At 38.5% G+C, this 24,106-nt stretch overlaps 1 protein-coding gene across 1 annotated transcript in view; it reads left to right on the top strand.

Moving 5' to 3' along the window:
* Positions 1-19,952: 19,952 nt before the first annotated feature.
* SLC2A13 (solute carrier family 2 (facilitated glucose transporter), member 13) overlaps positions 19,953-24,106 on the top strand; it is a 265,771-nt gene continuing 261,617 nt past the window's right edge. The window contains exon 1 of the mRNA XM_014529572.1: positions 19,953-19,958. The gene's annotated coding sequence lies outside the window, so the exon portion shown is untranslated. The remainder of the gene's footprint in view (positions 19,959-24,106) is intronic.

Raw genomic sequence — 24,106 nt, 5'->3', positions numbered from 1 at the left:
GCCCCCAACTGCCCCACCCTGTCAGCCTGCTCGCCCCCCAACTGGCCACCCCTGTCGGCCTGCTTGCCCCCAACTGCCCTCCCCTCCTGGCCTGATCGCCCCTAACCGCCTCTGCCTCAGCCCTGCCACCATGGCTTTGTCCGGAAGGACATCTGGAAGGTCTCCCAGTCTAATTAGCATATTACCCTTTTATTAGTATAGATGTGTTAGATGTTTTCTGAATGAATGAGGGATTACTATTGCTCATTTTTACCTTAGTTCTACCTCCAGACCATGAGGGGGTATTTCTCTTGTTGAATGTTTGTTAGGCGAAGTTTGAAGGAGCCGGAAGCCTTTGCTATTCTGTCACTCTAAAAAAGTGTATGTTATTTCTTTGACCAGAGGCTCATGTAATACTCAGTTTTCCTTTAGAGTAGTTGTATTTTAGGTAAATACGATTGGAAAATGTTATGGGTTTGTTTTATGGCTGGCTTTGGAGCCATTATACTTAGTGCAACTTGTCTTGCTGCTCACTGCTTTATATACCGTGAGATGCAGGCCTAACATTTTCTGGCCAGACCTATTAACTGGAGACTGGTTGTAGGGATGCAAAGTTACTTTCATAAATATTTATCTCAAATGTCTATGTTTAGTTACATCCATTAGACAGCTCCATTTAATTTTGTGTGTGTGCCGTGCATTCTTAATTTATTTTTAATGTGTAAGCTTCCGAAAACCCTTTTGAAGAGTGGGCCATGTACAAATACTTTCACAGAGATATTTTGGCTACATAAGCATGAATACTCGGATCAGACAGGCTTGCCACTTACCAGCTGTGTGACTTTGGGTGTTTTGTTCAGCTCATTCGAGCTTCTGAGTCTTGAGCCAGTTGTAAAATGGGGCTAACCATGTCTACTTTGAAGTGCAGTTGTGAGCATTAAAAAGAAAGCATGCATGTAAAATCTGGCCCATGCTAGGTGTTCAAGAAATTATTGTTCTTTTTTTTTTTTAAATATATTGTATTGACTTTTTACAGAGAGGAAGGGAGAGGGATAGAGAGTTAGAAACATCGATGAGAGAGAAACATCCATCAGCTGCCTCCTGCACACCCCCTACTGGGGATGTGCCCACAACCAAGGTACATGCCCTTGACTGGAATCGAACCTGGGACCCTTCAGTCCACAGGCCAACGCTCTAATCACTGAGCCAAACATGTCAGGGCTATTATTGTACTTTTAATTCACTTTGTCTGCATTGTGGTTAAATTTTGTAATATAGCGTCACAATTAACACATTGCAGACCAGTAGTTTTATTGCTAGCTTTATCCAGTGGTCAGATAAGTTTCTATTGAACGAGTACAAAAAACGTTTTATATAAATGTTAAAGGCATCCTTTAAAATTAAATACCCATTGCATTTTGAAGTTATTACATATTCTTACAAGCTAATATCTTTTTAAAGTATGATACTTTGTAAAACACTGTGCAATATGAAGCGAGTATTCTCGTGATCCGTCCACACTATTATTCCTCTTAAAATAATTTGGTTCTTTGTGTTACTTCAGGTTGAGAAGTTATAAAGTGTCTGCCATGTAGAATTTTTATAGAATCCTAGTAGACAGTGAACAGTAGTTTTAAATGGCACTTTTTAAGGTGTAGCAGAGAAATATGAGTATGTTAATAAAATACCAGAATGCTCTACAGTAGTGCCCCTTGTCCAGGGGTGATATGTTCCAAGACCTCCAGCGGATGCCTGAAATTGTGGATAGTATGAACTCTACATATATTATGTTTTTTTCTATGCATACATACCTAATTTATAAATTAGGCACAGTAAGAGATTAATGGCTATAACTAATAATAAAATAGGATAATTATAACAGTTATAATTATAACAATTTTAACAATTATTTCAGTAATACTGTATTAAAAGTTGTGTGAATATAGCATTATTAAGTAAAGTAAGGGTAATTTGAACACAAGTGAGGTGATATTGTGACATTCTATTTGATAACTAGATGGCTTCTAAGTGGCTAATGGGCAGGGAGTGTATACAGTGTGGAGACACTGGGCAAAAAGAGTTAATTCAAGTTCCAGGTGAGATGGAGTGGGATGGCCTGAGACTTCATTACGTTACTCAGAATGGCGCTCAATTTAAAACTTACTGTTTTTTAAATCTTTTTATTTTTTCTTTATTGATTAAGGTATTACATATGTGTCCTTATGCCCCCATTGCTCCCTCCCATCCCCCTGCTCGTGCCCTCACCCCCCTAGTGTCTGTGTCCATTGGTTAGGCTTATATGCAAGCATACAAGTCCTTTGGTTGATCTCTCCCCATTCCCTCTACCCTCCCCTGCCTTCCCTCCGAGATTTGACAGTCCAATAGATGCTTCTCTGTCTCTGGATCTGTTTTTGTTCATCAGTTTATGTTGTTCATTATAATCCACAAATGAGTGAGATCCTGTGATATTTATCTTTCTCTGACTGACTTATTACGCTTAGCATAATGCTCTTCAGGTCCATCCATGCTGTTGCAAATGGTAGGAGTTCCTTCCTTTTTACAGCAGCGTAGTATTCCATTGTGTAGATGTACCACAGTTTTTTAATCCACTCATCTGCTGATGGGCACTTAAGCTGTTTCCAAATGTTAGTTATTGTAAATTGTGCTGCTATGAACATAGGGGCGCATATATTCTTTCTGATTGGTGTTTATTGTTTATTTCTGGAATTTTCCACTTAATATATTTTGACTACAGTTGACCGCAGGTAACTGAAACCATGGAAATCAAACTGCAGGTGAAGTGGGACTCCTGTATAATCCTGTACAATAAAAGCGTAGTATGCAAATTGTCCCCTTGACCAGAAGGAAGTTAGTCTGGGAGTATAACCAGGGGGCTGGGCCTGCCAGGGGAGGGGGGGGGGGGGAGGGAGGGAGTACCCGTCTTGCAGCTGCTAGGGACCCTACCAGTGCAGGAATTTATAATTATTGTATAATCTCAGTGATTTATTCTCACATTGGTAATCCTGTTTATGAAACCCACCTTGGACTAGAGTTTCCTTCATTTTTCTTTATCTCACTTAAGTATTAGTGATCCACTTGTTTATTTTTTGGTAGCTAGATTTTAAGCTTTTCAAGGTTGAGTGTTATAACTTCCTGATATCAGCTATATAGACCATATACAATATTTGCTGAATGAATTATTTTATAAATAAAAAAATAGGGCATCATTTTGTTTTGTTATTTTATAGTGATATCACTGTTTAGTTTTTAAAGTGTTTATTTTAATACATAGTATTCCATTTTAAGACAAAGTTACTTTTCCTTTGAAATAGTTTTATATTGAAGTTTGTTTTGATTTAATTAACCATCAGAGTGCAATTCTGGAAGGATTTCTAGTAATATGACTAATGATTCACCATTATTCCTCCTGTTGCTTTTCACCACTAACACTTCAGTATTTTATAACAGCCTCAAATAGCATCCTTGATGGAATGTTAGTAGTCTAGATTAAATATTTTGCCATATTTGTTGTGATGGAAACTTAATATACTGAGATATTACTATGAGGCATAACTGGCTTCTAATGGATTGTTGTTTTGGTAATTTTAATAAGGCAGAAAGCTGTGGGATACTTGGACTGACATTCTCTTGATCATGAAAAAAAAATTCCTTGCACCGTGGGAGTCCATTAGATTTTTTAAAAAATTGTCATTTTTATTCTTTCCTTCTTCCTCTCATCAATAAATAATTACTCCATGCTAGGTATTTTTATTTATGTTAAAATATATCTAAGTCACATTTATTATTCATTTTTGAAACTTATATGTTAAAAATTTAAGATCTTCCTATTGTGAAAATGCACTGATTGATCCTTAAAGTATATTTATAATTGATATGACGACTTTTTTTTCATACAGAGTCCACTAGAGAAAAATAACCTAATATTTGATATGTTGTGTAGGCACTGATATTTTAGTTTTAACAAAAGGGAAACTAATAGTTCATGACAAACTTGTTTTCCTGAGGGAAGCTGAGTACAGCAAAGTGAAGTCTTCATGTTTCTGGAGTTGCACACCTTAATTAGTCTGTCCTCTATGTCTCTCTTGTTGGAGTAGTCTTCCTCTTCTAAATAGCCCGGGCTTGGGAGTCCAATGAACGTGTGTGGCCATTGTCACTTCATTGCCATGGCAATTGTATAATTAGGGTGAAGTTGCTGGCAAGCGCCCCGGTGAGAGGGTTTTGATGGAGTGACTTGGAAGTGAAAGAATAAAAACCCTTTTCACAGCTGCTGTGTGTTCTGAATAGACACAGCGGCTGCTTTTTTTCAGTTTTATACTAATTTAGATGTAGACATTATGCGTCAAGGGGTTGTTGGCAGGAATACCTCCTTGTTCTCCTGTCTATCGAAGGGAAAACAAATTGAGGTTTCAAGTAAATATTGGGGCAAGTAGTTTGTGGAAGTTCCGGAAAGTAGTCCTTGAACTGAGCTCTGTTTGTCTTTTGGCTTTAGAATGGAAATGTCACAAATAGTAGAAGAATCAATCTGTAAGGCTTCACGAGGAGATTTTTTAGTTACTGACATGGACTTAGCCTATTTCTTGGGATAAAATTAAAGGTTGTTCAGAGGAATGAATGAAGAAATACCTCTGTAAAAGAACTTGTAAAATAGATACTGGAAAAATGGTAGTTATATTCATGTTACTACTGTTAATTAACTTTTTTAGTAAATGTCATTTAAAAAATGAGATATAATGATATCTTCCTATTACATTACAAAGTTCTCATACAGGTAAATAAAGCAGGACAAATGATTTAAACTTTCAAATGGTATAATTTTTCTAATGGCAGTGTTACTCTCAAAAATTTTAGGAAAAATTTTTCCTACTCAAGATTAATTTGAAAGTTCATACAATCTCTTTAAGTTTTTTTTTTTTAATCTAACAGATTGGTACTTAAAACAATTTTTTTTGTGTGTGTTAATCTTCACCTGAGGATATTTTTTCCATTGCTTTTTTAGAGAGAGTGGAAGAGAGGGAGGGAAGGAGAGAGAGAGACGGACAGACAGACACATCGATGTGAGAGACACACATTGATTGGTCGCCTCCCACATGTGCCCCTACCAGGGTGGGGATTGAACCTGTAACCCAGGTTCGTGCCCTTGACCAGGAATCAAACCCGTGATCCTTCGGTGAGCAGGCCGGCGCTCTAACCACTGAGAAACCAGCCATGGCAGTACTTTTTAAAAAATTGTTGACAATATTACAGATGTCCCCCACATCTCCCCCTTATCTCCCTTTATCAAATTAATGTAGTGCCCATTGGTTTTTAGTTTGCTCTTGTTTTACCTCATGAATGAATGTTGAATTTTATCTAGCAGGTTTTCTATATCTGTTGTTAAAAGCATATGATATTTTTTTAAAAAAAGCATTTAATAAAGTAACTACATTAAACAATATTGTATTGGTAAGCTAATCTTGTATTCTTGGGTTATCATGATGAATTTTTATACAGTGGTAGATTGCTATATTTTGTTTGTTATGTTTTTAGGATTGTCTTTTTTCATCCGCTCATTTGTGGTATGGGACTTACACTGCCTTTTTAGGTTTGAGTATGTCAAGAACTGTGAAGGTTGTGAAGTTATATCCTGCTTGTAAGCTGAAAATTAACCTGCCCTAGTTTTATGGATTCCGGTAGAAGACCTTAGATCCCTGGGTTACAGCAATACCCAGAGAATCAGCTTTTTGCACTTATTTCCTGAGCCCCTGTTCTTACATGATTGAGTTAAGAGAATCAGCACACAGTGGATTATGTTGGAGGAGAGAATCACTGAGCCTCAGGAAATCAAGTTTGTAATGGACAGTAAGCATGCCTGCCTTTTGCTCTGGAGGGGATAACATTTCTGTCTTTAAGGCTATATTCAAAAGTATCCTTTGCTTTGAAAGGAGATGGTATATCTATCTTACCAGGCTGTTTGTTATAGTAAACATCCTTGAAAAGGTTCTGTGAAACCGAAGAGCAGTCAGTGCCTATTGTAAGACATGCAAAAAGGCAAGCAATTCATGGAGAATTGTATCCCAACACAGCAAAAAATGGTTATTCTAGTCCACAAAATTAGTTGGTAAGTACTGCCTTTTCCCCCAAATATTTTAGAATAGTTGTGTAAGAATGGAGTTGCTTCTTAAAAGCTTTTTGGAACTAAGTAAATAAAGCCTTCGAGACTTGAAATTTTCCTTATGGGAATATTTTTTTTTTGACCATTGATCCAGTTTTCTTGATGGACTATTTAGGTTTTATAAGTCTTTCTGCATAAAGTTTTTTTCTATGAATGTGTCCATTTTATAGGAATAAGGTTGTTCATTGTGGCCCCCTTATCTTTTTTACGTTTCTAAATTTCTGTAGTTATTTTTTAGTTGTAGTTTTTTCATTGTTTAAAAATAATTTATTCAGGTACCATTGGTTAACAAAATTATTTAGGTTTCAAGTGGACAATTCTATGATACATCATCTGCATATTGCGTTGTGTGCTACAACCCAAAGTCAAATCTCCTTCTGTCACCATAAACTTGACCCCTCTAGCCTTCACTACCCGCCCACTCCTCTTTCCTTCTGGTAACCATCATACTGTTTGTTGTCTGTGCCTGTTTTGGTTTGTTTCTCTTGTTTGTTCATTTGCTGCTTTCAGTTTTATATCTCACATATGAGTGAAATCTATAGTCTTGACTTTTTCTGATGTATTTTTCTTAGCATAATATCAAGGTGCATCCATGTTGTCCCAAATGACAGTATTTCATCTTTTATTAAGGCTAAATAGTATTCCATTGTGTGTGTGTGTGTGTGTGTGTGTGTGTGTGTGTGTGTGTGTGTGTGTGTGTGTGTGTGTGTGTGTGTATGTATCACAGCCACTATGGAAAACAGTGTGGAGGTTCCTCAAAAAATTAAGAATAGAGTTACCATATGAGTAAGCAACCCTCTTCTGGATATCTAACCAAAGAAAAATTGAAAACATTTATTCGCAAAGACATATGCATCTCTGTGTTCATTGCAGCATTATTCACTGTGGCCAAGACATGGAAACACCCGAAATGTCCCTCAGTAGATGATTGTATAAAGTTTTTTCACTTTTGATATTGGTTATTCAGGCTTTCTTTTTCTTGACCAGTCTTTTCAGTATTTGTGAACTTTAATATTGTGAAAGAACCAACTTTTGTTTTTTTTTAATACTCTTAAATGTTTTTTCCTATTTCATTAATATTTTTTTAGTATTTATTTCCTTCTGCTTTTTAAAGTTGATTTTCTTCCTTTTACCCCAGATTCTTTGGATAAATATAAATTATTTCTCCAGTGCCTGTTATTATTTAAACCTTTTTTTTTTGGGGGGGGGTGAATCACAGAATTATTAATATGTAGTTTTTATTTTTTATTCCTTACCAAAAAATTAAATTCTCAATATGACTTTTTCTTTGACCAATGAATTATATGAAATGAAATTGTATTTCTCCTTTTTCTTTATCCTCACTTGAGAATATTTTTCCCATTGATTTTTACAGAGAGTGGAAGGAAGGGAGGAGGGGAGGAGAGAGAGACAGAGAGACAGAGAGAGAAATATTGATGTGAGAGAGACACATCGATTGGTTGCCCCTTGCACGCATCCCAACTGGGGGCCAGGGATTGAACCTGCAACCAAGGTTCGTGCCCTTGACCGGGAAGCGAACCTGAGACCCTTCAGTTCATGGGACCGATGCTTAACCACTTGAGCAAACCAGCCAGGGCTGAAATTGTATTTCTTAATTCTCAAACATATATGGTTGATATGTTTTGGTTATCTTTAAAAAAAATCAGTTTTCTGTGTAATTGCTTTGAGGTTGGAAATCATGATCCATATTATATAGGCCCTTTGATATATGATGAGGACTGTTCTCTAGACCAGTAAATAGTATTTATAATTGATTCTTCTGTGCTTATACCAATAATGTGTCATTTTTACTTGTTGAATGTAGAGTTCATAAAGTGGATGCAGGTCCAATTTAATTGTGTCGTTCAAATCATCTACATGTTTTATTGAACTTTTGTTTCTGAAATCTGTCAGTTATTGATTCTGATATGTTACTATCACCCACTATGGTTTGGATTTGTCTATTAAAATAATTATCAGATTACCCTGTTGGTCTTTAGCAATAATTTTTGCATTAAAGTTTATTTTGTCTGGATGAATATTGCTACCTCAGCTTCTATTTAGACTTTTTCTCATTTTTCTACTCTTTTAAAAAAAATATATTTTATTGAATTTTTACAGAGAGGAAAGGAGAGAGATAGAGAGTTAGAAACATCGATGAGAGAGAAATATCGATCAGCCACCTCCTGCACATCTCCCACCGGGGATGTGCCCGCAACCCAGGTACATGCCCTTGACCGGAATCGAACCTGGGACCCTTCAGTCCGCAGGCCGATGCTCTATCCACTGAGCCAAACCGGTTTCGGCATCTGCTCTTTTGTTTTTAATCTTGTTTCTATCCTTTTAACTTGTGTTTGTTGTTATTATTTGTACAAAAATAAAGTACACATTTTAAATTCAGACTGACTGCTTTAAATCTAGGCTAATTGCTCTTCTTTTCTATTTGGTACGTTTGATCCTTTTGGGCATATTATGATGACTGCTGTAATTGAATTTATTTCTGCTTTTTTGAATTGTCCTGTATACATATTTTTTTCTTAGGCAACTTTCAACTAGTTTGGAAGTTATATTTTGTTTATATGTATTTTTCAGTAGTTGCCATTGAGATTTCATTTGTCCATATTTAACATAACAAAGTTGAAGTTGTACAATGTCTTTATCCTCCATCCCAATAGAATAATCAACTTAAAGCTCATTAACTCCTTTTACCCTCCTCCCAGCTATAATTCTATTGTTGTCATGTATTTTGATTTTCCTGTGTCACAAGATATTGCTACTGGGTTTTCATAGTTTTGTTTTTTACATTTTCGTACATATTTACCCCTTTCTCTGGTCTTCATTCCTTCTTGTATTTTTATTCTTCTTATGTCAAACATTTGGGTTCACTTTCCATCTGAAATATACTTTTAGAATGTCTTTATTTAGGAATTTTGCCCTTTTTCTTGAGAGAGATTTTTTTGCTGTTGGACCAAAAACCTATTGATACTTAATTTTCTTTCGACCCAATGAAAATACCATTTTACTGTCTTCTGTGTTCCATGTGGCTGATGAGAAGGCAGCTGTCATTTAACAGAAAAATTCTAACAGCAGTTAGAAGATGGTCACAATACTGTGGATATTTCTTGCTTCCTACTTTTTTATTTTCAGAGAAACTAGATATATATGGGAATTTCGCTTTCTTTTCTCATGTGTGATCACCTCTCATAACATTAAACTTGGAACATATCTGAAGAAAGGAACCTCAGGTATTGGGGGTTTCTTTTCAAATTGTCCAGACAATTGTACAAAAGGAATTTTTAAATTTTTTGCATGTACAACTACCCATTTAGGAGTTTTCTTTAGATTAAAATTAGTCCTTTGAAAACAAAAACTATAAATAATCTTTAGTTATATACCTATTACCTATCATTTTTCTGTCATCTATTTATTTTTAGATGAATCACTGTACCTCATCATTTGTCAAGTAGTTGGATATCACTACATCTATTCTGGCTCTGTCAGTGTCTCAAAGTTGCTGGAACAGAGGAAGATAATGCCAGCATTAATGCCAGCTCATTTGTGCCAGAGCTTGGTTCTGTTGATTGAGTCAGAGCTGCCACTAGATCTACAATTAGAGTGAAAGGATGTTTATAAGTCTTGGGGTTATAAATGAAAGTTCATTTTAAATCACCTCTTCCAAAAGCCAGCTTAAGAGAGATGATACTGTCCTTTTTCCAGGCTTGTTCATTATTTGTCACATCACTTGGAGTCTACCAGGTGTACTGGTTAATAATGTGGATTTTTTTTAATAGATGGAGTTACACATATGTTGATATATATGCGATTTGATATGTATGCTATTTTGTTGTATTGACAGCAAGCTTCAAAACTTCATATGTCAAATTTTCTGAAGGTGTTAACATCATAGATATTTTTACGCTTAAAAATGTTGAATTTCATGGCAAAAAGAGCATTTGCGGGAAGTTTTAATTCATTACTTTGTTTTGAAGAAAAGTGCTGCTGGAAGTTATCATATGCTTCGGGAAGCTTATGGTGAACATGCTCCATCTCAAGATACTTGTGAATGCTGGTTTAAACGCTTTAAAAGTGATGATTTCCATGTGAAAGACGAAGAACGTCCAGGTCAACCGAAAAAGTTTGAAGACCAACAATTACAAGCATTATTGGATGAAGATGCGTGTCAAACACAACTTGCAGAAAGATTAAACATTGCTCAGCAAACAATTTCTGATTGTTTACAAGCAATGGGAAAGATTTTAAAGGAAGGAAAATGGGTGCCACATCAACTGAACGAAAGACAAATGGAAAACCGAAAAGTCATCAGTAAAATGTTGCTTCAATGGCACGAAAGAAGGTCTTTTTTGCATCAAATTGTGACTGTCGATGAAAAGTGGATTTATTTTGAGAATCCCCAAATCATGGGTTGATCCAGGTCAACCATCAACATCGACTGCAAGGCCAGATCGCTTTGGAAAGAAGAAAATGCTCTGCATTTGGTGGGATTAGGAAGGTGTGGTGTGTTATGAGCTTCTAAAACCAGGTGAAACCATTAATACTGATCACTACCGACAACAAATAATCAATTTGAACCACGCTTTGACTGTAAAATGACCAGAATGTGCCAGAAGACACAGCAAAGTAATTTTACTTCATGATAACGCACCATCACATTTTAAAACCAGTAAAAGACACGTTAAAAGATCTTACCTGGGAAGTATGAACCCACCCGCTGTATTCACCAGACCTTACCCCTTCAGATTACCACTTGTTCTGATTGATGGCACATGCACTTTCTGAGCAGCACTTCAAAACATGCGAAGAAGTGAAAAATTGGGTCTCTGAATGGTTTGCCTCAAAACAGGAAAAGTTCTATTGGGACGGTATTCACAAATTACCTGAAAGATGGGGGGAATGTGTAGTTAGCCATGGACATTACTTTGAATAAAGCACTTTTGATGTTTCTCTTGAAGTTATCGTGTTTTCTTTGATTACAAAATCAACATTATTAACCGGTACAGCTGGTATTTCTAATAGTGTTAGTGATCCATATTTATCAGCATCTTGCTCATCACCATTCATACATGTTAAGGATTCCTACACTCTTTTTAAAACTTAGAAAAAGAAACAGTGTTGTAAAATGTTGATAAATGTTTCAGCATGAATGATGCTTGCCATTTCAAAGAATCAACTAAACCTTTGAATCATGTATACATTCCTGTGCTTCTGAAGAACCAAATGTGAAATTTTGTCTATTAAAATGATTTTGATTGGATACTAAAGAGAACCTAAAGATTTTCCCCTCTCTGCATTCCCTTTATCATTGGACAGAACTAGCTTTTTTAAAAAAAATTGATTTCAGAGAGAAGAAAGGAGGGGGAGAAAGAGATAGAAACATCAATGATGAGAGAGAATCATCGATCTGTTGCCCCTCACATGCCCCAAACTGAGGATACAGCCAGCAACAGGGCATGTGCCCTGACCAGGAATTGAACCTTGACCTCTTGGTTCATAGATCGATGCTCAATCACTGAGCCATGCCAGGCTGGGCAGGAGACCTCGCTTTCTTACAGCCTGATGATACCACACTAGGGCTCCTAAAAGCAGACTGTGTTTCATTTTAGTGTGGCTCTTTCTCATTCTTACCATAGCTCTTAAATGTTTTCATTTTCTGTCTTGGAAAATAAGTGCAAATTGTATACATGTAGAAAATAATTCCATACTTTATGGTAATAAAATAAAAGGAAATGAAAGTTAACTTGGCTGTGTTCCTCACCAAACATTTAAAATTTTATTATAGAGTTCTACGATTACCATGTACTATTAGAGAACACTGCAGGAAAGTATGTTGTGTATCATTGCAGATCTTTAAAAAAATGTGCCTTTTTCCCCTTCATCTTTACTTGGTAGTGATTTTACTACTTATGGATTTAAAAAAAATATATTTCATTGATTCTTTACAGAGAGGAAGGGAGTGGGATAGAGAGTTAGAAATATCGATGAGAGAGAAACATCGATCAGCTGCCTCCTGCACACTCCCCACTGGGTATGTGCCCGCAACCAAGGTACATGCCCTTGACCAGAATTGAACCTGGGACCCCTGATTCCGCAGGCCGACTCTCTATTCATTGAGCCAAACCAGTTAGGGCTTATATGGATTTTTAAATGTAGGCAGCATAGGGATATATGCTGTAGATGGAAAGATAATAGAAAAGTTTGGTAAAGATAATAATCTGTTGGTAGGTGGCTTATATGAGTCTCACCCCTTTAAAACACTCAAGATCATTTTGTCTACTTTTTAGAGACACAGGAAATTATTAATAGAGATCTCTGGTTATCAAGATGGACATTGTGTTGCTCTGTGATTCTCTGCCTCTTTGAATATTAAAAAAATAAGTGGAAAACTTTAAAAAAATTATTCAAGCATAACGTTCTAACCAAGTAAAATATGTAGCCATTGTTACCAAGTGCTGGAAAAGAAAAAGACCAGTGCATGTTTTGAAGTGGTTATCAGACCAACCAAGAGATTCTGTGTAGTTCCAGAAGTGTGTTACTTAGAAACGGGAAAAGAGAGGAGCCCTGGGGAGAATGGTTGCAAGAACACTCAGTGGCTCTCTTATTCAGCTAGATTTCTGTAGTCCGCACTAAGTGAGGGGCAGATTCTCTGAGTGGTTTATATGGAAACTTCCCTGTCCTTAAAGTTTTCGTTGTTAATCTTGGGATTGGCTTAGAGGTTATTTCAAAAGCTAGAGGCCTGGTGCATGAAATTTGTGTGCGGGTATGGTTTCTAGGCCTGGCCGGCAATCAGGGCCAATTGGGGCCTTCCTTCCCCTGGCTGCTGGCCGGGGCCTTCCTTTGTTCAGCGCCACTCCCTGGTGGTCAGCAAACGTCATAGTGAGCAGTTGAACTCCCGGTCGGTCGAACTCCCGAGGGGACAATTTGCATATTAGCCTTTTATTATATAGGATAGTAAATGAGTTGTTTATTTTCTGATACATACCCATGGCAACAGGATTTTCTAATGCTGTTTGGTTATGAAGTTGTGTAGCTTGGCAGGATATAAAATACTTGGATCATAATATTTTTCCCCTAATTGATCTGCAGTTGTTGCTCTATGGCATTTCATATTGCCTGGTTATTATTACATTATAAGTAAGCTGGGTTTTTCTTTCTGCCCTATCCATAAAAAATCACCCACAAAAAAACATCATTTTTGTTAACTGTGCAAATCAGGAAAATTCCCAGCATATGTCTAGCTGTTACTACCTATCCCATGAGCTCATTTATTGCTTTTGTCATGGTTTCTTTTCCAGCAATATATTTTATCATTTTAATTTTCTTTGCTTCTGAAATTGATGTTCCACACTTTCTCAAACTTTATCCAGCTTTTTGTTGTTTTTTATGCCTCCAATATGGTATTTCTCTAATTACTTACATATTCTGCTATTACATTTTTAGTGATCTTGCAATCTTTTCTTACCCTACCCATTTCCCAGTTCAGTTTCATTCTGTCATCTTTTTATTTCAGCCAATTCCCTTCTGTGGCTCTCTGTTCCTGCTTTTAAGGCAGGACTACTAGACCTTATATTGAACAGCTTAAAATTTTTTGGGTGTGTGTGTGTGTGTTCATGTATTATTTTGCTATGTTAATATTTCCTTTAATAGTTTCTTCTATTTTAATTCTGAACCCTTTATATCTATGGCATGAAAATTTCTACAACCACATTTTAGCCCTGGGCTTATTTTATTATAAAATATACACATTTCTTGTATATTTTATCTATACCTATTCAATTATAATCTGTATTCAGATGATTCACAGCCTTTTAGCTCCTATTTAGGTCTACGTTGTTTGTTGTCCTTAAACATTTACCTCTAGATTAGATGGCACATAGAGCTAAATATGACAGAGTACCCTTATGTGCCTATTTGCTAAATTCACTGCCTTGAGACAAATGCATTGATTTCTTTTTATACGTTCTGCATTCCATTTGTCAGGTTTAAAACATACTGCTTCTACTATTGAGGCATTTCATACAGCTATTTTTTCTGTATTACCTCTAAATGCTGTTTAAAGAGCTCTCTTACATATCTGTTAATATCTTCACTTGCTATCTCTCCCCATCAAGAAATTATTTCCTGCCTTTTCCTGCCTTCTTCATCTCTCTGTTTTAGGACCACTTCTCTTCATTTGAATACTGGAATATTATATTGCTACTTAAAATGATCTGGTATTACAAGGGTGCCAGACCTACAAGTGTGCAGGTTGTTGTACATGGCTACGTAGGGATATGTCTAGTTTGGCCACTTTCCTTGATCTGCAGAGCCTGCTGTACCTAAATTATTATGTAATCAGCTTAATACCTTGTATCTTATACTCACCGGGCATCCGTATTTATGGTACCTGCCTAGTTTATGGAAGAAGTTTGAGACCCCTTTTCGGAAAAGACTGTTTAAAGAGAAGGTAAATATTCACAATATAGTAAGTTAAAGTTACAAGCTTATGGAAAAACTATTGCAAGTTATAACCAAATTTTAATAGTGGTTGTCTATGGGTAGTGTGATTTTTATTTATCTTATTTCTTAACTGTAGTTTCCAAAATTTCCTTAATGATTAATGTTTTTAGTATAAAAACCAGTCAACTAACAATAATTTAAAAGGATACAGTTTTGTGTATGTATCCCATTTTTCTTCTATTCAACAAGATCTGTGCTTGACACTTAGGGAAGTTGTATTTCAGAAGATGTGAGAGATATGATCAAGAATGAGCTTGTGGTCCTGCTAGGAGAACAATGAGATAGTCTCTACTGAGAAGTTACTAGTAAAAAAGGACATGAGCTGCCCTGAATTGAAGTTCTGATGATGTGTTCATAATGCTCTGTTAAGAGGTTTTAAACACCATAGAATGTTACCTCTGCTAGTTATTCCCATGGGTATACCCTGGGTCTTCTGTTGTAGGCATTTTGTGTTGTACATATTTTCATCACTTTGGGACTTATTGCTCTTTGAAGCTGTTAGGCAGTATTTTTGTGCGTGCCTTAGACCTTACGGTTAGAAAAAAACAAAACTGAATTTTAGAGTATTAACAACCTGGTAACTGTAGGTACTTGACATTAGCAGACATCCCCATCCTGGGCAGGACAGCAAAGCCAAAACAAATGCTGTGAGGGGATACTGTTTGTTTAGGCAGATTCTCTCTTTATTATAACCCTTCCTTTAGAGTTCATAGAGTAATAATTTACCAAATGAATGAGGACATCATAATCTTTCTTGTTCAAGCAGCATTATTATAAAAAGGTAGCTTCATGTGCTTCTGAGAAGCTAATTAGTTGCTATCTGGCTTATCCTGCTGAGATGCTGCTGTGATTCATGGTCTTTACCCTTCACAGAATTTTCTAATGTTGTTTGGTTATGAAATTATTTATATTTGTGACTCAGGGCTTTAAAAGGGCTTCCAGCAGCTTTTGTAAGCCAGCTTCTGCACTCAGAAGTGTTTTGTGCTGTTTATGGTGAATCAGCTTGGCAGTATGAAAGTGCGTGAATCCAGTTTCACTGCGTTGTCTGAGGTGCAATTTTCTGGTAAAACTCCTTGCGAAGCATGATAATGAGTTTTCCTTATGTAGACCTTTTGATTCTGTAAGAAACAAACTTTTCTTATATACAGTTTTAAACAGTATTCAGAAGCAGTACCAACACAGTGTTTTTTTGTGGTTCTGTTTATTCTAATATGCCTTTAACAGGAACTTGGACCACTACTTTCCTTATGTTAATTTCAATTTTTTTGGCATTTTTTTATTTTTAAAAATTTATCTTGATCGTTGCAAGTTATACAATGCATTTTTTAAAAATGGAAAAAAAAATAAAACCCATTGACCCCTTCTAGCCTGCCCCCTTCCCTCATCATAGGCCTGCACCACACTATTCATGAGTTTAGTACAATGATTAAGAATTTGTCCTTGCCCAGCCAGTATGTCTCAGTGGTTGAGCGCAGACCTATGAACCAGGAGGTCACAATTTGATTTCCCAGGTTGTGGGCCCAGGTTGTGGGCTCGACCCCCAGGGTGGGCCATGCAGGAGGCAGCCAATCAGTGATTCTTTCTCATCATTGATGTTTCTATCTCTCTCCCTCTCCCTTCTTCTCTGAAATCAATAAAATTTTTTTTAAAAAAGAATTTGTTCTTTATCAGACATTTATTTTATTTGATTAGTGATTGTTGGTGTGTGTGTGTTTCTACCCTTCTAGGTTCTTTTACCCAGAAGGTAATTCATCATAAGATGACTAACAAGAGGAAATAACCAAATTTAATTACATACATACCATGTAGGGGAACCCCACATACATGAGAGAGTCAAACACCACACATACAAGAGAGGTTCAGATACATAAAGTTAAAATGAAGGATATATGACATTCTGAGCTAAGGATGAGGTAAAATGCCTTGGGCTTCAGAGGGGAGGAAGGTCATTTGAAAGATAAGAGCAGATGTTCAGTACCGTGCCCTATTAAGTCATAAAAAGTTGTTTCTGGTTATATCTCACTAGAGGCCCGGTGCACGAAATTCGTGCACGGAGAGGGGTTCCTCAGCCCGGCCTGCACCCTCTCCAATCTGGGATCCCTTGGGAAATGTCCGACTTTCAGTTTAAGCCCAATCTCTGTGGGATCGGGCCTAAACCGGCAGTCGGACATCCCTCTTGCAATCTGGGATGACTGGCTCCTAACCATTCGCCTGCCTGATCACCCCAACCCCTCTGCCTGCCAGCCTGATTGCCCCTATCTTGCCCTCTGCTTGCCTGATCGCCCCTAACCTCTCTGCCTGCCTGATCGCCCCTAACTGCTCTCCCCAGCTGGCCTGATCTCGCCCCTAACAGCTCTCCCCTGCCAGCCTACTTGCCCCTAACAGCTCTCCCCTGCCGGCCTACTTGCCTCTAACTGCCCTCCCCTGCCAGCCTGATCTTGCCCCCAACTGCCCTCTTCTGCCGGCCTGATCTTGCCCCCAATTGCCCTTCCCTGCAGGCCTGATCTTGCGCCCAACTGCCCTCCCCTGCCAGCCTGATCGCCCCTAATGGCCTCTGCCCCGGCCCCCACCACCATGGCTTTGTACAGAAGAAAGTCGGACATCCGGAAGATGGCCGGTCGACCCAGTCTAATTAGTATATTACCCTTTTAGTAGTATAGGTAGATTATATAGGATAGGATTACTTAAATGGAGGGGAAAAGCCTTTTTCAGCAGGAGGAGATGCTCTTGGCAGACAAAAACACATAATCCCTATATCTGGACTGATAGCCATATGTACTATACTGCTAAACCAGTCATTAAAAAATTGAATCACTTTCTTACACCTTACACCAAACAGCTGTTGCCCTTAAAACCCCTCCTCAGCCGCCACCTTAGTTCCTGCCTTCGCAGTTCATCCAGAGTAGGTTTTGATTGGTTGGTTTCTATGCCAGTTAGTGTCAAAAGCTCCGCCTCCTAGGCAGCCATTGGCCTCTCGCAATTCACCAAGATTGGTTCTGATTGGTCAGTTTCTATGCCAATCAGTGTCAAAAGCTGTGCCTCCTAGGCAGCCATTAGCTCCTCGCAATTCACCCAGATTTGGTTCTGATTGGTCGGTTTCTATGCCAGTCAGTGTCAAAAGCCCTGCCTCCTAAGCAGCCATTGGCTCCTCGCAATTCACCCAGATTTGGTTCTGATTGGTCGGTTTCTATGCCAGTCAGCATCTCCAGGCCTATCTCCAGGCCTGATCATAGAGGGGGTGCTGATCAGCAGCTGACCCGGGCTGCTGGTGAGCGGGCTGAACTGCTGACCTCTGTGGGGGGGGGGGGGGGGGGGGGGGGGGGGGGGGGGGGGGGGGGGGGGGGGGGGGGGGGGGGGGGGGGGGGGGGGGGGGGGGGGGGGGGGGGGGGGGGGGGAGAAAGAGAGAGAGAGGGGCAGGGCTGATCAGCAGCAGCTGCAGCTGCTGCTGATCAGCCCTGCCCCTCTCTCTCTCTTTCTCCCCCCCCCCCCCCCCACAGAGGTCAGCAGTTCAGCCCACTTGCCTTCTGTGCGCGCAGCCTGGCTTTCGGTCGAGCCTTCGGTCGTTTTGGATGTTACGACCCTGGCTTTTTATATATAGAGAGATTAATTTTAAAGCCCTTAATTTAAATTCTTTAAAGGGAGAAAGTGATAAAAGTTTCTCTTGAGCCCTCAGGGTCTCGGTTGCCTCCAGGTCAAAATAATTCACATGCCAAAGTGCTCATCTTGGGGAGGCCTGTTCTGAACCCCTTCAGTGGAATAGGGAAGAAAACAAAACCTCTTCATAGAATCTGCTAAACTTTAACTATCACCAATTACTTCCATTTATAAAGCACATAATTCTTAATTTTGTGGAATCTCATATAAACTGTTCTTCATTAGAACAGTGAACTTTGTGAGTTTTGTCTGGGGAGAGAATTCCATGTGTTTCTCTAAAATAGATTTTGGGGGTGATATAGCCTTAATGTCCAAGGTTTTTCATAACTGGTCATGTTTGGAAATCCATCAATTGAGGTTTGCATGGTTTGTTTTATTGATAGCAAGGCAGGTTAACAGGGCCTGTAAAATATGTATATTGAATGGATGTGAGCCTAGTGAACATGAGTCTACTACTCTTCCTGATCACCAGCATTTGCTTATTTAGTTCTCCATTTTCATAAAGCAGCTTTATGGGTTCAAATTTGTCTCGCTCGAAATTATACAACTAATCACATTTAGTTCCCAGTTTTCTGAGTAATTCATCTGAGCTCTTTAGCATGACACCTGGTGGCAGTAAGTCACATCGCAGGCCTTCCTGCTCCTGGAAGTTCATGTGTGCTAGCTAAGGAAATAGGGCCCAAAAGATCAAGTTCCTGAGAACTTTACAAAGGGTCACCTTCTGAACAGAGGCTTGACACTCAGTCCTGGAGTGGCACATTGCAAAGATTAGGAAGCTTAGATCTGAGACCCACTTTGACGTTAATTTGCGGTGATGTGACTTTCTGAAAATCTCTTCCTGTCTGCCTCTAAGGCTGGGTTTCTATACTTTCCTAGGGGGGGATGATGAATATCTGTTCCGCCTACCTATTGATAGGATGACCTTATGTAATAATGCAAAATGGTGTCATGAAAAGACTTCAGAAATAACATGGTATTCAAGGGTATGGTTGATGCTTTCTGGCTGCTCCTGCTCCGTTTCTTTTTCCAGCAGTTCCTTAAATAGTGCCATTTTTCTGGACTCAGTTCTAGGCGTTCTTCTCACATGTCTTTTTGGGAGCTCGCCTCCATTCCCGTGGTTCCTGTTATGTGCACCAGCCACACAGAACCACCTTCTGAACTCCAGATATTTGTATAATTCCCAAACCCTGCCTAGCCCAGTCTCAGTATGGAGTTGCATTTTAAAAAGTATAGTCCAGCAAGTCAAAGCAATTGAAAAATAATACTACTCTTGTGTCTTGAAGATTATAATAGCATGTAGAGTGCAACTCAGCAATATTTCTTAAAATCTGTTCTCTCTCACATCCCCCAGTCAAGCCTCAGTCAATCCCTTTGTAATAGGCTCCCAGTGTTTCCCATACTGACCCTGAGTCTCACATAATTCTCTCCAGTCTTTTTTTTTTTCAGTTGAACTTCTTCCCACAACTAAGATCTTTGACCCATGTTTCCTTTATCTTTTTTTCTCTTGTCTAGCATGAAAACAGCTCAAGAACTAGGCTGACAAAGACCAAATTTTTCCTAAGGATGAATGAGAGGTTGCTTATTTTGGCAGAGGCCCTTATTGGGTAGGAGAAGAGAGGGAGGTTGGGAACATTCGCATGTAAGTAATCTATATTCCCAGCACACTTACAGAGTGGTCTGCTTGCTGTCTGTATACTCCACGAAGCACCTCTTTCTCAACCTAAAACTTGACCTTATTATGGTCCACCCACACTTGCTTCTACTCCAGTATCCCTTATCTTTATGAAAAGCACCCATCAAACTAGTGGTTTACTTTGGACATCTGAACATCATCCTTGAATTCTTCCTGTCCTCATCCTTCACATTCCATCCAAATTATCTTTAGCCTAAGTACAAAATACATAGTTCTAGGAACTCTCCTCTTTACTCCATTTCTAGTGTTGTCATTACTCATTGCTCTCCTACAATCAGTTTTCCCTACTCCAACCAAAGTGATGCTTTAACACATAAATCTGATTGTGACTTTTTCTCCTTTACATTATTCGAAGTCTTCTTAGTACCAAACCCTTAATATAGCTTCTGCGATTGTGAATTGTCTGGTTGGTCTCTGCCCACGTCTCCAGAAATCATCTCCCTCCACAGGATGCGTTTCTTCCTGCCTTAAGGCTTTTGTCTAAGCTGGTCTGATTGTCTAAATATATCTCACCTTCCACACTCCCACCTAGCTTAGCTTCCTCATTCCCCTGATCTTGGCTTAAATATAGCCACATCCAAGGCGTTTCTGATTCCTCCTCCTGTCCCTTTGTCATTCATGTCCCCCACACTTCCCCTTTGGTATGACCCATCACACTCAAAATGTAATTACTTGCTCAAACACATTTTTCTCAGCAAATCCTCAGGACAGAGGGCATGTCCTTCTCCTGTTAGAGCACTCTGTCCCCAGTTCTTAACACAGTGGCCAGCTCAGGTCAGGGATTCAGTGGATGCTCACTGCTAAATGGATGCTACTTCTATGATCTGTGCCCTGTATGCCTCTCCCAGTTCATTTCTACACATATTTTGCCTCACACTTTCTGTGCAGCCTTTGAGAAACCCATGCCATTTTATATTTTTGTAAGCTCATGCTCTTTTCTGCAGAGTTGTCTGCCCAGCCTTTCCTCGCTATCACCTAATTGTCAGCGTGCAGCAATGTCAGCATCGAAAGATAGGATGCAGTGTGTAGCTGTGCTGTGACCCTTACCATGTTACTTTGAAAGTTTTTATTTGGCTGCATGTTTTTTTGAGTAGGCTTTCTGTGTTGCATCCTTTAGGGAAGGGACCTCATTTTATTTATGCATTATTTTGATAATCCCAGCACTTAACACAGGTCAGACTGACATACTACTGATATTATTAACTGCTTTCTGTATGCGAGGCACGTGTTAAGTGCTTTATTCTATTAACTCATTGAATTTTCCCAACTTCTATGGAAGAGTTACTTTTATTCTTTCTATTATATAGATGAGGAACTGGAGACCCAGAAAGGTTAAGTGTCCAGACTTAACCAGCTGGTATAAGGCAAGGCTGGAATTTAAACCCACTGGTTGCAGAGCCTGCCCTCATCTGTGGTGGTCAGTCAGTGGAGTCTAGTGCTTTCGAAAGCGGGTTCTGGATCTCATTGTCTGCTGCGAATTCTAGTTCTTCCACTTTACCTACTCAATTGTGAGACTTGAGGTCAAGTCCTTCTCTGCAAATGGGCATAATTATTTGTCCTTTAAAGGGATGTTCTGAGGATTAGATAAAATAATCGGTTTATGTAAAGTATCTAATGCAGCAGTTCTCAACCTGTGGGTCACAACCCCTTTGGCGGTCGAACGACCCTTTCACAGGGATCGCCTAAGACCATCCTGCATATCAGATATTTACATTATGATTCATAACAGTAGAAAAAATTGCAGTTATGAAGTAGCAACACAAATAATTTTATGGTTGGGTCACAACATGAGGAACTGTATTTAAAGGGCCAGAAGGTTGAGAACCACTGATATAATGGACTGTAAGTAGTTGTAACAGTGCTAAGTCACTGTGAGCACCCATTAGACAGATCTTTTAAGGTTCTTTCCAACAATTCATCGAGTCTGTCTTTTTATAGTTCTTCAATCTTTTCCCTCTGTCATTATCTGTTACTTTTCATTGTTGTGGTGTTTATTTATTGTATTTTATTTTTTTTGTTAATCTTCACCCAAGGATATTTAGAGAGAGTGGAAGGGAGGGAGTGGAACAGAGAGAGAGAGAGAAGAGAAGCATTGATGTGAGAGAAATGAATCGATTGGTTGCCTCCTGCACCCACCCCGACCAGGGCCAGGGATTTAGCCTGCAACCAGAATTGAACCTGTGACCCTTCGGCCTGAGGGCCAACGCTCTATCCACTGAGCAAAACCGGCTAGGGTGTGGTGTTTATTTTTAATCAACCTTTATAAAGGTCTGGGGACATCTCTGAAGTTCCTATTGAGTAAAATCGATGAGCTTCATAACAAATATGTGCTGCCTAAAGTCAAGGACAAGATTTCCACACTCCCATCTGCGGGCTCGATGGCTGAGTAAATATCTCTGGCTAAAGACAGCAACTGAATTCTTGTTTACAGCCAGACCAAAGCAGAAAAAGAAATCCAAACCATCAATGACTGTTGTCTGATTTTTAAAAAGTTTAATAATAAAAGAACTAAATGGAATATCTAACATTTGCTGCGGGTGTTTCCTCTTTCCAAGTTAGATGAAAGCCATTTTAGGGTGGGCTGTGCTATTAAATTGATTAGCTGTCAGATGGAAATTTTTAGCAGTTTAGGCGCTGATTTAATTGTACAGACTACAGTACTTTGTCTACTAACTCATGTTTATTATTTCATGAAACTCATACAGTCATAAGAAACTTTTCATCATTGCCATGTATTGACAGGGACTAACAACATTGGTGGAAACTACAGAGTATATAACTTACTGCTCTGAATTCTGTGCGAGCCTAGTAACTACTTACCAGTAGTTATGCAATAATACAGTGAATGTTCCAGAAGCAAGTATATATTACTTAAAGAAATTTTGTCTCTGTCCATTTTATTCACTTTGCTCAAAGATAGAACAAAGTAAATGTATTTAAAATAGGTGAATTTGGAGACAATTGTGGCATCAGGAGGGACTTTAATCCATGGAATACATACCAGGAAGTCTAAAACACTCGATAGAGGTGGGCCTCTCTGACTGCCTACATAGAGCGGGACATAAGGGAACTATAGATTTATAGTGCCAGTAAACAAACACAAATCAGTTATTGAGAAGCACAATTATTGCAGTTCCAGAGACAAGAGAGAAATGTCTCTTGTTGTCCAGAGTGGTAAACAGTACCGTCAACAGCCCCTGTCGGGAAAACACATCAGCAGATTTCTTAATTCAGCCAGCTTCACTACAAGCTACTTTTGGGCATCATGCAAACCAATTCATTAAAAATCATTCTAGATGCATCTGTTATGCAACCCATTGATGTTCTGATTTAATCTTGGGATCGGTTTATAGTATCTACAGATATTTTTTCTTAGTTAATCCTGATTTTTTTTTCTCTGAACTACTGGTGAGTATTGATTAGCATTAGCTACTAGTTTTAGGTTAAAAATGGAAAGTGCCACTGGGAAGTGAGCTAGATAATGGCCAGCAAGGCCAAGATTTTCTTTAAGAAATGATTTTGGATTGGCTCAAAATTGTGGCCTATAGAACTGCAGTTTTATAAATACATGGTGAACATCAGGATCACCTGAAGGATTTTGAAAGACAGGCTCATCTCCCAACTCTGTAGTCGTCTGGGGTTGGTGAGGTGAGGAAATCTTTATTTAAAAAAAAATAAAAACGCTACATAAATGATTCTAGTGATCAATGAAGTTGGAGTACTACTACCATAGATTGTGCTGCATTGATTTTAGCTAGAAGAAAATTTAAAACAGGTATAATCAAATACATCTAAACCATAAAAACTGTCTATTTTATGGTTAAGAGCATCTGTTTTTTAAAACTGCAAATTCCCAAAATACTGTCCATTGTAAACTATTTCTGAAATGTATACCTAGACAGTTGAGTAAGGTGATTTAATGTATGGATCTCTTATTAGTAAATCAATTAAGAGTTTTGGTGTGTCTGCTGGAAATGATGACTTTGAATAGTCACTATGTATTAATAATTTTTAAAAAATCTTTATTCAGATTATTACAGATGTTCCTCTTTTTTCTCCCTGTAGCTCCCCTCCACCTGGTTCCCCCCCCGCCC

The sequence above is a fragment of the Myotis brandtii genome, unplaced genomic scaffold, assembly GCF_000412655.1.
Source record: "Myotis brandtii unplaced genomic scaffold, ASM41265v1 scaffold686, whole genome shotgun sequence".
In the NCBI taxonomy this organism is placed as follows: Eukaryota; Metazoa; Chordata; class Mammalia; order Chiroptera; family Vespertilionidae; genus Myotis; species Myotis brandtii.
This window is presented reverse-complemented; position numbering and strand designations above follow the sequence as displayed.